Raw genomic sequence first — 14,259 nt, forward strand, 5'->3', positions numbered from 1 at the left:
GCAGAGGGCGCGCACTAATCACATCACCGCGCCCTCTGACCTGCAGAAGATGCTGAAGACGGAGCGGCGGCTGGAATGAGGAGAGGTGATTATTGCGCAGTGCTTCCCCTCCCCATTATACTCACCTGCTCCTGGTGCGGTGCAGTCCCTGGTTCCCTGGCGCCGCAGCTTCTTCCTGTATTGAGCAGTTACATGGTACCGCTCATTACAGTAATGAATATGCGGCTCCACCCCTATGGGAGGTGGAGCCGCATATTCATTACTGTAATGAGCGGTACCATGTGACCGCTCAGTACAGGAAGAAGCTGAGGCGCCGAGGAACCAGGGACCTGCAGGGACCGTGCCAGGAGCAGGCGAGTATTATTAGACAGCCCCTGCTCCCCCTCCCCTGCTGACCCCTAGGTATGACTCGAGTATAAGCTGAGAGGGGGACTTTCAGCCCAAAAAAATGGGCTGAAAATCTCAGCTTATACTCGAGTATATACGGTATGTACATAAATTAACATCAATCAATTTGAATCTACAGAAATGTTATTAAAATCTGAAAAGTTCTTGGTTTGTCCTGATGAAGAAGTTGTGTACTTCTAAAAGAGTTAAGTTATAAGTTGCCTACAATTGAATTTTGTATCTTTTTCTTTTCAATGGCAGCACAGATTAACCCATTTGTTTTCTAGTTTATGCTTTTATCATGAGTTTGCAGCAGCCTTAAGCTTGATCGGTGGCTGAGTGCACATATCCCGACCAGGTGAGCACATTTGTGCATAACCTCTAACACTGTTACAAAGATAAGACCCTATTTACGCTTTGTCTCCTCTCCAGTTTCTTTCTCCATTGATTGCAGCCTAAAGTTGACAGACACCACTGTTAGCCATCTGTTTTACGTATTGACTTACAGAGGCATCCACACACCTATGAACTTCTCTATAAAAAAATAAACTTTCAAACTACACTTCTCAAAAATTAAATGAACACTAAAGTACCATATCACTGAATGAAATATTCCAGTTACAAATCTTTATTCATTACATAGTAGAGTGCGTTGAGGACAATAAAACATAAAAATGATCAATGTAAATCATAAGTAATATTCCATGGAGGTCTGGATTTGGAATGATACTTGAAATCAAAGTAGAAAATCAACTTACAGGCTGATCCAACTTCAGTGGAAATGCCTCAAGACAAGGAAATGATGCTGAGTAGTGTGTGTGGACTCCATGTGTCTGTATGACCTCCCTACCATGCTTGGGCATTGTCCTGATAAGGCGGCATTTGTTCTCCTGAGGGATCTCCTCCCAGACCTGGATTAAAGTATCAGTCAACTCCTGGACAGTCTGTGGTGCAACGTGAAATTGGTGAATGGAATGAAACATGATGTGCTCAAATGGATTCAGGTCTGTGGAATGGGCAGGTCAGTCCATAGAATCAATACCTTCATCATGCAAGAACTACTGACACACTTCATCCACATAAGGCCTAGCATTGCCATGCATCAAAAGGAACCCAGGGCCCAGTGCACCTGTATATGGTCTCACAATGGGTCTGAGGATCTCATCCCGGTACCTAATGGCAGTCACGGTACCTCTGGCTAGCACATGGAAGGCTGTGTGGCCCTCCATAGAAATGCCTCCCCCCACCATTAGTAACCCACTGCAAAAACGGTCATTATGGAGGATGTTGCAGGCAGCAAAACGTTCTCCACGGCATCTCCAGACCAGTAATGTCTGTCACATATGCTCAGTGTGAACCTGCTCTCATCTGTGAAAAGCACATGGCACCAAAGTCAAATCTGCCAATCTTGGTGTTCTCTGGCAAATGCCAATCGCCCTGCATGGTGTTGCACTGTAAGCGCAACACCCACTTGTGGATGTCGGGCCCTCATACCAGCCTCATGACAGTTTGAAAAGACACATGGATGTTAGTGGCCTGCTAGAGGTCATTTTGCAGGGCTCTGTCACTGTTCCTCCTTGCTTAAAGGAGGAGGTAACAATCCTGCTGCTGGGTTGTTCTGTCCACATGTCCTGGTGTACTGGCTTGTCTCCTGGTATCTGCTCCATGTTCTGGACTCTGTGCTGACAAACACAGCTACCCTTCTTGCCAAGGCTCACATTGTTGTGCCATCCTGAATGAGCTGCACTACATGAGCAACTTCTGTGGGTTGTACACACAACTTCATGCTACTGTACCTCTAGGGGTGAGAGCAGTTACACTACTGAACATAATTTCCTTGTCTTGAGGCAATGCCACTGTAGTTAGATCAGCCTGTAATTTGATTTTCCATTTTGATTTTGAGTATCATTCCAAATCCAGACCTCCATGGGATATTAATTTTGATTTACAATAATCATTTAATTGTTTTCAAATCATTCCATTGATGAAAATTGGTCTGAATGAGCCCTTAACCCCTTTCTGACATTGTCTGTAATAATAGGTCACTGTGCCCTGGTACTTATTGACACGGGTTGGATTATTAGGTCCAGGCGATCGTGCGCACACACAGGCTGTGCACGTGCAATTGCCGCCAGGTGTCAGCTGATTCTAACAGCTGACACCCAGCACTAACTGCCAGGAGCGCTCCCGACAATTTAAGTCCCTAAATGCTGCCATCAAACTTGACTGCAGCATTCCGGGAGCAAAAAGAGGGATGACAGACCCTCTGCCCTTGGATCGTTGCCATGATGTTTGGCATTTCTGAAGCGATGAGAGCCCGCCTAACTTACAGGTGCATGTCTCCAGAAGCACGGGTGTTGTGAATTCCGTTCTTGGACTCCCTCCTGTGGTCATGAATGGTACTTTGGTTAGTTCTGCTCTTGGACTCCCTCTGGTGGTTTCGAGCGGAACTGCTGGTCACTGAGGTTGGCTTTATCAGCTGCCCTCGTTAATTGCTATGCTGGTTTCGCTATTTAACTCCACTCAGATCGTTACTTCATGCCAGCTGTCAATGTTTCAGTATTGGTTCAGATCTCTCTTGGACTTCTCTGAGGACCTGTCTACTCCAGCAGAAGCTAAGTCTTTGCTAGTTCATTTTTGTTACTGCTTCCTGAATATATTTCTTAGTACTGCTAAATTCTAGTCCAGCTTGCTATCATGACATTCCCTTGCTAGCTGGTAGCTCTGGGGGTGCAGAGTGGCACCTCCACACCGTGAGTCTGTGTGGGGAGTCTTTTTGCTTACTCTGCGTGGCTTTTTGTAGATTTTTGTGCTGACCGCATAGTTCCCTTTTCTTTCCTCTGACTATTTAGTTAAGTCTGGCCTCCTTTGCTAAAACCTGTTTCATTCCTGTGTTTGTGACCTTCCTCTTAACTCACAGTCAATATATGTGGGGGGCTGCCTTTACTTTTGAGGAATTTCTCTGAGGCAAGGTAAGGCTTCTATTTCTATCTTTAGGGGTAGTTAGCTCTTAGGCTGTGAAGAGGCGTCTAGGGAGAGTTAGGTACGCTCCATGGCTATTTCTAGTGTGTGTGATAGGAGTAGGGTTTGCGGTCAGCAGAGTTCCCACTTTCCCAGAGCTAGTTCCGATTTTTGAGTTTGCTCATCAGGTCATCCCGGGTGCTCCTAACCACCAGGTCCATAACACACGGGCTGGGCATAATGTACTAGTGACTGCAACGTACCGGTCACTACAGCACACTGGTCACTACAATGATAGTTTGTAATTTTCACTTGGCAACATACATGTCATGTTCCCAATGGCAGGGAATTAAACACATAACACGGGCAAAAACAGGACGAGCTCTAGGGTGATGGAACCTGAGCTGACCGCGATCCTGAACCTCAACACTCAACTAACAGCAGCCGGGGAACGTTCCTGGGGGGACTCTAGACGTCTCGCACCAGCCGGAGATCTAGCTACCCCTATCAGAAGAATCACAGACCTATCTTGCCTCCAGAGAAATATTCCCACAGAAATAGCAGCCCCCCACATATAATGACGGTGAAATGAGAGGAAGGCACAAACGTAGTTATGAAAACAGATTCAGCAAAATGAGGCCCGCTTAAGCTAGATAGCAGAGGATACAAAAGGTGAACTGCGCGGTCAGCTTAAAACCCTTCAAAATACCATCCTGAAATTACTTGAACTCATGTGCCAACTCATGGTACATGAGTGGTAATTTCAGCCCACTAGAGCAACCAGCAGCAGAGAATTACATATCTGCAAGCTGGACTAAAAACATGAAAGCAAACATGAAACAGGGAAATCCAGACTTAGCTTGTCTTGAAGGCCTAGGAGCAGGTAGCAAAGGTAACAGAGACACACTGATACATTGATAGCCGGCAAGGGAATGACAGGAAAGCCAGGTTAAATAGGAAACACCCAGCCTCTGATGGACAGGTGGAAACCAGAGACCGCAACCCACCAAAGTCACCCAGTACCAGCTGTAACCACCAGAGGGAGCCCAAAAACAGAATCCACAACACATACAATGCTGCTTGTTTCTGGAAAACACCCATGGAGTCAAAATCGTCACTACACCTGTACATAAATTCCCAAAGGGGTATAATTTACAAAATGGGGTCACCTGAGCGGGGAGTCTATTCTTCTCTCTGCATATGGATTTCGCAAACAGTTCTAGGAAGAGCTGAGCTCCAGTAGGCAAATAGCGCTCCATTCCTCCCGAGTCTCTCCATATGGTTAAGTAGAAATGTACAGCCACATATGGGGCATTGCCACGCTCAGTAGAAATTGTGGGACAAATTATGGTGCCATTTTTACCCACTTCTTGTGTGAAAATGTAAAATCTGGGGCTAAAACAACATTTTGGTGGTAAAACTGTAGTTATTTTTTATTCACTTTTTCAATGTGTAGCATAGCGCCTACTACGTGTCTTGGGGGACACTCGCTTGGCACGGGATTAACGCACTCGGGCACGGTTTTCTATCAAAAACACAGTCTCTTAGGTTTATTTCGCACAACATAAACCACATCCACAGGAACTTAGTAACAGATTGAACAGTATCTGGACATATTCAACTTTACCACAGTTCGTCTCTGACCCCGGTCAGCACTACACACGGTTTTCAGACCGTTACCCGGTCCTGGCCTCAGAGGTGCCCCAGACACAATGTCCCTCTCTTTCTTTCACTCTGACCCCGGTCAGTACAACACTGTTCCTTCCCGTTACCTGTGGGTGCCACACTGGTTCTCGGATACCTCTCTTCCTTAGAGGCATCCTGCAGACATTCACACTCTGTCTTTCCTTTTCTCTGATCCCGGTCAGTACAACACGAATCTCCATTTGTTACCTGCCATTGCCGCACAGGTTCTCGGATACCTCTCTTCACCAGAGGCATCCTTCCGACATTCTCACTCTGACCCCAGTCAGTACAACACGGATCTCCATCCATTCCACAGCCTGGTCTGTGCGAGGTCCAGAGCCCCTGCCATGTGCTCTTCAGGAAGTCGACACTCCCAACACATGGGGCTTTCTCCAGGACCTTCCAGCACAGACCATTCAGATCCACACTCAAAGCCCATGTGACCAAACCTCAGTCACTGTTATGACCTGGTGGTTAAGAGGCCACACTGATATGACCTGGTGGCTAAAACGCAACATGGGACGAGCTCTGAGAAGGTGGTATCTCTACTGACCGTAGTCCCTAATCCTAACAACAACACTAGAAATAGCCGTGGGATGTTCCTGACTCTCCCTAGACACCTCTTCACAGCCTAAGAACTAACTACCCCTAAAGAAGGAAATAGAAAGCTATCTTGCCTCAGATAAAACCCCAAAAGGAAAGACAGCCCCCGACAAATATTGACTGTGAGTGAAGAGGGAAATGACGTACACAGAAATGAAATCAGATTTCAGCAAAGGAGGCCAATACTAAACTTGATAGACAGAGAGAAAAGGATACTGTGCGGTCAGTATTAAAAACTACAAAATCCACGCAGAGTTTACAAAAATGAACTCCACACCGACTGACGGTGTGGAGGGGCAAATCTGCTTTGCCAGAGCTTCCAGCTAGCCTGAATATGACATAGTGACAAGCTGGACAAAAAGAGACATATTTGCAGAGCAATAGAGTCCAAGCAAATGGACAAACAAAAACTAGCAAAAACTTATCTTTTGCTGACAAGGACAGGCCATATGAGAAATCCAAGGAGAGAACCAAATCCAACCAAGAACATTGACAGCTGGCATGAACTAAAGCCCAGAGCAGGTTTAAATAACAAACCCAGGCAAGGCGATTAGTGAAGGCAGCTGCCACAGCTACCTAAAGGAGCAGCAGTTCCACTCGAAACCACCAGAGGGAGCCTAAGGGCAGAACTCACAAAAATACCATTAGCAACCACAGGAGGGAGCTCCAGAACGGAATTCACAACAGTACCCCCCCCCTTAAGGAGGGGTCACCGAACCCTCACCAGAGCTCCCAGGCCAATCAGGACGAGCAAAATGGAAAGCACAAACCAAATCGGCAGCATGAGCATCGGAGGCAACAACCCAAGAATTATCCTCCTGGCCATAACCCTTCCACTTGACCAGATACTGAAGCTTCCGCCTCGAAAAACGAGAATCCAAAATCTTCACCACATATTCCAATTCCCCCTCAACCAACACCGGAGCAGGAGGATCAACGGAGGGAACCATAGGTACCACATATCTCCGCAACAAGGATCTATGGAACACATTATGAATGGAAAAGGAAGCTGGAAGGGCCAAACGAAAAGACACCGGATTGATAATTTCAGAAATCTTATAAGGCCCAATAAAGCGAGGCTTGAACTTAGGGGAAGAAACCTTCATAGGAACATGACGAGAAGACAACCAGACCAAATCCCCAACAAGAAGCCGGGGACCAACACACCGACGACGGTTAGCAAAACGTTGAGCCTTTTCCTGAGACGTCAAATTGTCCACCACATGAGTCAAAATTTGCTGCAACCTGTCCACCACAGAATCCACACCAGGACAGTCAGAAGGCTCAAGCTGCCCTGAAGAAAAACGAGGATGAAAACCAAAATTACAAAAGAAAGGCGAAACCAAGGTAGCCGAACTAGCCCGATTATTAAGGGCAAACTCGGCCAACGGCAAAAAGGTCACCCAATCATCCTGATCAGCAGACACGAAGCATCTCAAATAGGTTTCCAAGGTCTGATTGATTCGCTCCGTTTGGCCATTTGTCTGAGGATGGAATGCTGAAGAAAAAGACAAACCAATGCCCATTCTAGCACAAAAGGACCGCCAAAACCTATAAACGAACTGGGATCCTCTGTCAGACACAATATTCTCCGGAATACCATGCAAACGAACCACATGCTGAAAAAATAATGGAACCAAATCAGAGGAGGAAGGCAACTTAGGCAACGGTACCAAATGGACCATCTTGGAAAACCAGTCACAAACCACCCAGATGACAGACATCTTCTGAGAAACAGGAAGATCAGAAATAAAATCCATGGAAATATGCGTCCAGGGCCTCTCAGGAATAGGCAAAGGCAAAGGCAAAAGCAACCCACTGGCATGGGAACAGCAAGGCTTAGCCCGAGCACAGGTCCCACAGGACTGCACAAACGAACGCACATCCCGCGACAAGGAAGGCCACCAAAAGGACCTAGCCACCAAATCTCTGGTACCGAAAATCCCAGGGTGACCAGCCAACACCGAACAATGAACCTCAGAAATTACCCTGCTAGTCCATCCATCAGGAAAAAACAGTTTCCCCATAGGACAGCGGTCAGGTTTATCAGCCTGAAACTCCTGAAGTACCCGCCGCAAATCAGGGGAGATGGCAGAAAGAATCACCCCCTCCTTAAGGATCCCAGCCGGCTCAAGAACTCCCGGAGAATCAGGCAAAAAACTCCTAGAAAGGGCATCAGCCTTCACATTCTTAGATCCCGGAATATACGAGACCACAAAATCAAAACGTGAGAAAAACAGAGACCACCGAGCTTGTCTAGGATTCAACCGCTTAGCAGACTAGAGGTAAATCAGATTCTTATGATCAGTCAAGACCACCACGCGATGCTTGGCTCCCTCAAGCCAATGTCGCCACTCCTCAATTGCCCACTTCATAGCCAACAACTCCCGATTGCCGACATCATAATTACGCTCAGCAGGCGAAAACTTTCTGGAGAAGAAAGCACATGGTTTCATCAAAGAGCCATCAGAATTTCTCTGAGACAAAACGGCCCCTGCCCCAATCTCAGAAGCATCAACCTCAACCTGAAAAGGGAGAGAAACATCTGGCTGAGGCAACACAGGGGCAGAAGTAAAACAACGTTTAAGCTCCTGAAAGGCCTCAACAGCCGCAGAGGACCAATTCATCACATCAGCGCCCTTCCTCGTCAAATCGGTCAGAGGCTTCACCACACTAGAAAAATTAGCAATAAAGCGGCGATAAAAATTGGCAAAGCCCAAAAATTTCTGAAGGCTCTTTACAGATGTAGGTTGAGTCCAATCATGAATGGCCTGGACTTTAACAGGGTCCATTTCAATAGCCGAGGGAGAAAAAATGAAACCCAAAAAAGAAACCTTCTGAACTCCAAAGAGGCACTTAGACCCCTTCACAAACAACGCATTAGCACGAAGGACCTGAAATACCATCCTAACCTGCTTCACATGAGACTCCCAATCATCGGAGAAAACCAAAATATCATCCAAATACAATCATGAATTTATCCAGATAATTCCGGAAGATATCATGCATAAAGGACTGAAATACCGATGGAGCATTAGAGAGCCCGAATGGCATCACAAGATATTCAAAATGGCCTTGGGCATATTAAATGCTGTTTTCCATTCATCACCTTGTTTAATACGCACGAGATTATACGCCCCTCAAAGGTCGATTTTAGTAAACCAACTGGCACCCTTAATCCGAGCAAACAAATCAGAAAGTAAAGGTAAAGGGTACTGGAATTTGACAGTGATCTTATTGAGAAGGCGATAATCTATACAGGGTCTCAAGGAGCCATCCTTCTTGGCAACAAAAAAAAAATCCCGCTCCCAATGGTGACGAAGACGGGTGAATATGCCCCTTCTCCAAGGACTCCTTTACATAACTCCGCATAGCGGCATGCTCTGGCACAGACAGATTGAAAAGTCGGCCCTTAGGGAACTTACAGCCAGGAATCAAATTAATGGCACAATCGCAGTCCCTATGAGGAGGCAGGGAACTGGACTTGGGCTCATCAAATATATCCTGGAAATCCGACAAAAACTCAGGAATTTCAGAAGAAGGGGACGAGGAAATGGACATCAAAGGAATATCACTATGTATCCCCTGACAACCCCAACCAGTTACAGACATAGATCTCCAATCCGGCACTGGATTATGTATCTGTAACCATGGAAAACCCAGCACAACAACATCATGCAAATTATGCAACACCAAAAAGCTAATATTTTCCTGATGTGCTGGAGCCATGTACATGGTTAACTGTGTCCAGTACTGAGGTTTGTTCTTGGCCAATGGCGTAGCATCAATCCCCCTTAAGGGAATAGGACTCTGCAAAGGCTCCAAGGAAAAACCACAGCGCTTGTCAAATTCTAAGTCCATTAAGTTCAGGGCAGCGCCAGAATCCACAAATGCCATAACAGAAAAGGACGACAATGAGCAAATCAGGGTAACAGACAAGAGAAATTTAGGCTGAACAGTACTAATGGTAACAGACCTAGGGACCCTCTTAGTACACTTAGGGCAATCAGAAATAGCATGAGCAGAATCCCCACAGTAAAACCACAGGCCATTCTGACGTCTGAATTTCTGCCTTTCTGCTCTAGTCAAAATCCTATCACATTGCATAGGCTCAGGACTCTGCTCAGAGGACACTGCCATTTGGTGCACCACCTTGCGCTCGCGCAACGCCGATCAATCTGAATGGCCAAAGACATTGACTCATTCAGACCAGCAGGCGTAGGAAACCCCACCATAACATCTTTAAGGGCTTCAGAAAGACCCTTTCTGAAAATCGCTGCCAGGGCATACTCATTCCATTTTGTGAGCACAGACCACTTTCTAAACTTCTGGCAGTATACTTCTGCTGCTTCCTGACCCTGACACAGAGCCAGCAAAGTTTTTTCTGCCTGATCCACAGAATTAGGCTCGTCATACAGCAATCCGAGCGCTTGAAAAAATGCGTCAATATTAAGCAATGCAGGATTTCCTGGCTCAAGGGAGAATGCCCAGTCCTGCTGGTCGCCACGCAGCAAAGAAATAACAATCTTCACCTGCTGAATGGGGTCACCAGAGGAACGGGGTCTCAGAGCAAAAAACAATCTGCAATTATTTTTAAAGTTCAAAAATTTAGATCTATCCCCAGAAAACAAATCAGGAATAGGAATTCTAGGCTCTAATACCGGAGTCTGGACAACATAATCTTGGATACTCTGTACCCTTGCAGCGAGTTGATCCACGCGCAAGGACAGACCCTGAACCTCCATATCAGCACCAAAATCCTGAACCACCCAGAGATTAAGGGGAAAAAAAGACAAAAAAAGCTACAAAGGAAAAAAAAATGACTCAGAACTTTATTTTCCCTCTTTTGAGATGCATTTAACACATTTATGGCCAGCTGTACTGTTATGACCTGGTGGTTAAGAGGCCACACTGATATGACCTGGTGGCTAAAACGCAACATGGGACGAGCTCTGAGAAAGTGTTATCTCTACTGACCGCAGTCCCTAATCCTAACAACAACAACACTAGTAATAGCCGTGGGATGTTCCTGACTCTCCCTAGACACCTCTTCACAGCCTAAGAACTAACTACCCCTAAAGAAGGAGATAGAAAGCTATCTTGCCTCAGAGAAAACCCCAAAAGGAAAGACAGCCCCCCACAAATATTGCCTGTGAGTGAAGAGGGAAATGACATACACAGAAATGAAATCAGATTTCAGCAAAGGAGGCCAATACTAAATAGAGATAGACAGAGAGAAAAAGATACCGTGCGGTCAGTATTAAAATCTACAAAATCCACGCAGAGTTTACAAAAATGAACTCCACACCGACTCACGGTGTGGAGGGGCAAATCTGCTTTCCCAGAGCTTCCAGCTAGCCTGAATATGACATAGTGACAAGCTGGACAAAAAGAGACATATTTGCAGAGCAATAGAGTCCAAGCAAATGGACAAACAAAAACTAGCAAAAACTTATCTTTTGCTGACAAGGACAGGCCATATGAGAAATCCAAGGAGAGAACCAAATCCAACCAAGAACATTGACAGCTGGCATGAACTAAAGCCCAGAGCAGGTTTAAATAACAAACTCAGGCAAGGCGATTAGTGAAGGCAGCTGCCACAGCTACCTAAAGGAGCAGCAGTTCCACTCGAAACCACCAGAGGGAGCCCAAGGGCAGAACTCACAAAAATACCATTAACAACCACAGGAGGGAGCTCCAGAACGGAATTCACAACAGTTACATTATATAGTTGTAACCCCTCCCCTAGATGGGAGTGTGTTTGGCTAGTCTGATCCTCCTATCTCTCAGAATTAGCCCTGCCAATCTGTCTAGCTAAACAACACCATTCACATGTAGGACTACAGGTCCCAGAACATCCTTGCTTCAGGCGGACAGTGCAGAGTGTCTCCCTCTGCGACACACACACCGGCCATTCACCATAATGCCGGACTTTGACTCATCACCACACATATCTGTGAATATCATGCATTCCTATGGCCTCCATATGCCTCTATGCACACTCTGGGAAGCCCATACAGCGCCCCCTACCTACAACATAGGTCACAATACTACAAATGGTATAAAATTCTGTGACACACCTGTGGTGTCAATATGAACACTGCACCCCTAGATGAATTCACTGAGAGGTGTAGTTTGTAAAATGGGGTCACTTATGGGGGATTCTGCTGTTCTGGGGGTTCAAGGTGCTCACCACACATCTAAATACATTCCTTGAGGAGTCTAGTTTCCAAAATTGGGTCACTTTGGTGGGTTTGCACTCTTTAGGGGCATCAGGGACTCTCCAAATGGGACATGACATGCAGGAAATGTTACATTCAAAAGGTCAAATGACGTTCATTACTTTCTGAGCCTTGCCGTGCACCCAAACAGTAGTTTTACCCCTCATATGAGGTATTGGCGTTCTCAGGAGAAATTGCACAACAAATTGTATGGTGCTATTTCTCCTGTTACCCTTATGAAAATGCAACATTTGGGGCTAAAATCGTTTTTGTGGGGAAAATGTGATTTTTTTTATTTTCACGGCTCAACGTTATAAACTTCTCTGAAGCACCTGAGGGTTCAATGTGCTCAGCACACATCTAGATCAGTTCCTTGAGGGGTCTAGTTTCCAAAATGGTGTCACTTGTGGGGTATTTTCACTGTTTAGCCACATCAGAGGCTCTCCAAATGCGACATGGCATCCGATAATTGTTCCAGCAAATGTTGCATTAAAAAAGTCAAATGGTGCTCCTTCCCTTCCAGGCTCTGCCGTGCGCTCAAACAGTGTTTTTTCCCCCATATGGGGTATTGGCATGCTCAGGAGAAATTACTACAAATTTTGGAGTACATTTTTTCCTGTTACCCTTGTCAAAACATAAATCTGGATCTGAAGTAAATTTTTTGTGCAAAAAAGTTAAATGTTCACTTTTTTTCCACATTCCATTTTTTCCAAACTTTTTCCACATTCCAAAAACTGCTTAGAAGCACCTGAAGGGTTAATAAACTTCTTGAAGGTGGTTTTGAGCACCTTGAGGGGTGAGGATTTTAGGCCTCTTCAACACTTCAGTCTTTTGGCGTCAGTTTGAATCCGCCATTTTCCCATAGACTTGCATTAGCGACGGATTGTGGCGGATGGTCGTCCGTTCCATCGGCCATGTGACGGATCCGTCGAGATTTGGCGGACGTCATCTAGACATTGACGGACATTATAACGTTTTTTGTCTGCGCCGAAATGGCGGTTCGAGACCGTCATTTGGCGGATCCGTCGCCCCAATCCGCTTTTTCAATTGCGCATGCTCCAAAAAGTAGATACTTTTCCCAGACAACCCCCAAGTAATGGATCCGTTAAAAAAACGGATCCGTTAGAACCGTTTTCTCAACAATTGTGAGGGATCCGTCGATCCGTCACTATGTCGGAGCAGACTGACGCCAAACAACTGAAGTGTGAAAGAAGCCTTAGAATGGTGTCACTTTTGGGTATTTTATATCTTATAGACCCCTCAAAGTGACTTTAAATGTGATGTGGTCCCTAAAATATGGTTTTGTAAATTTTGTTGGAAAAATGTATCCTTATAACTTCCTAATAAAAAAAAAGGTTCATAATTGTGCTAATTTTAAAGTAGACATGTGGGAAATGTTATTTAATAACTATTGTGTATGACATATCTCTGTGATTTAAGGGCATGAAAAATCTAAGTTTGAAAATTGAGAAATTATTTTCCAAATTTCCATTTTTTTCATAAATAAACGCAAGTCATATCACAGAAATTTTACCACTATCCTGCAGTACAATATGTCTCGAAAAAACATTCTCAGAATCACTGAGATCCTTTCAAGCATTCCAGAGTTATTACCTCATAAAATAACAGTGGTCAGAATTGTAAAAATCATTAACGTGCTAACCACCTTCGGGGGGTAAAGGGGTTAAAGTGAGAGCTGCTTGATCTACACATTCTTATCGGCGAGATCTAGGCAAGCTGTGTCCATCGGGCCACATACAGCCCTATGTTGCTGTCACTGTCCAGCCCATAAACCAACCAGAGCACCCAATGGGCCAGAAGTCAAATGCAACATGACAGTGAAGTACCAGCAGCATTACAGTGCTCAACAAACCTGCTTAGATGAGGCGAAGTGACCCTTAAATGCAGGAAAGGAGCATATGTGACATTGGAGAACCAAGAGAATGCAGAAGAATTGTGAGTGAGAGAAAAGAGCAAGAATATGAACACGACAAATATCATAGTATGGATCGCGGCAGATCAGAGTACATCTACTGTACGTTTACTATCTATAGTTAACAATGAATAATAGAGCAGTATGAATTTCCCATCATTTTCACTGCAGTGGACGTTGAAAAATGAAAAATCTCCGCTCCCAAGATCTCAATCTGCGCATGTGCCGTGTCCAGTGGCCATTTTCCCGAAGTCCATCTCAGTGAAAACAATGGATAGTGCACCAATATTTTCTGAAAGCCAGAAGCCAGTCCGGAGCCCGTAGCATCGCCCCACTCTTGCTGTCGCCAGCAGCTTACTGCAGCAGAGACCCTGATTCCTGGGACCTTCATCGCAGCTGCCCCCCCCCCATCCCTCCGGATCAGCTGCCATAATGCAGTCTATAAGATGCACCACTATTTTATTAAAA

At 45.4% G+C, this 14,259-nt stretch overlaps 1 protein-coding gene across 4 annotated transcripts in view; it reads right to left on the bottom strand.

The window, feature by feature from the left end:
* NALCN (sodium leak channel, non-selective) overlaps positions 1-14,259 on the bottom strand; it is a 930,735-nt gene that overhangs the window by 482,158 nt on the left and 434,318 nt on the right. The window lies entirely within an intron of this gene.

Source organism: Ranitomeya variabilis, chromosome 3 (assembly GCF_051348905.1).
Source record: "Ranitomeya variabilis isolate aRanVar5 chromosome 3, aRanVar5.hap1, whole genome shotgun sequence".
Taxonomy (NCBI): Eukaryota; Metazoa; Chordata; class Amphibia; order Anura; family Dendrobatidae; genus Ranitomeya; species Ranitomeya variabilis.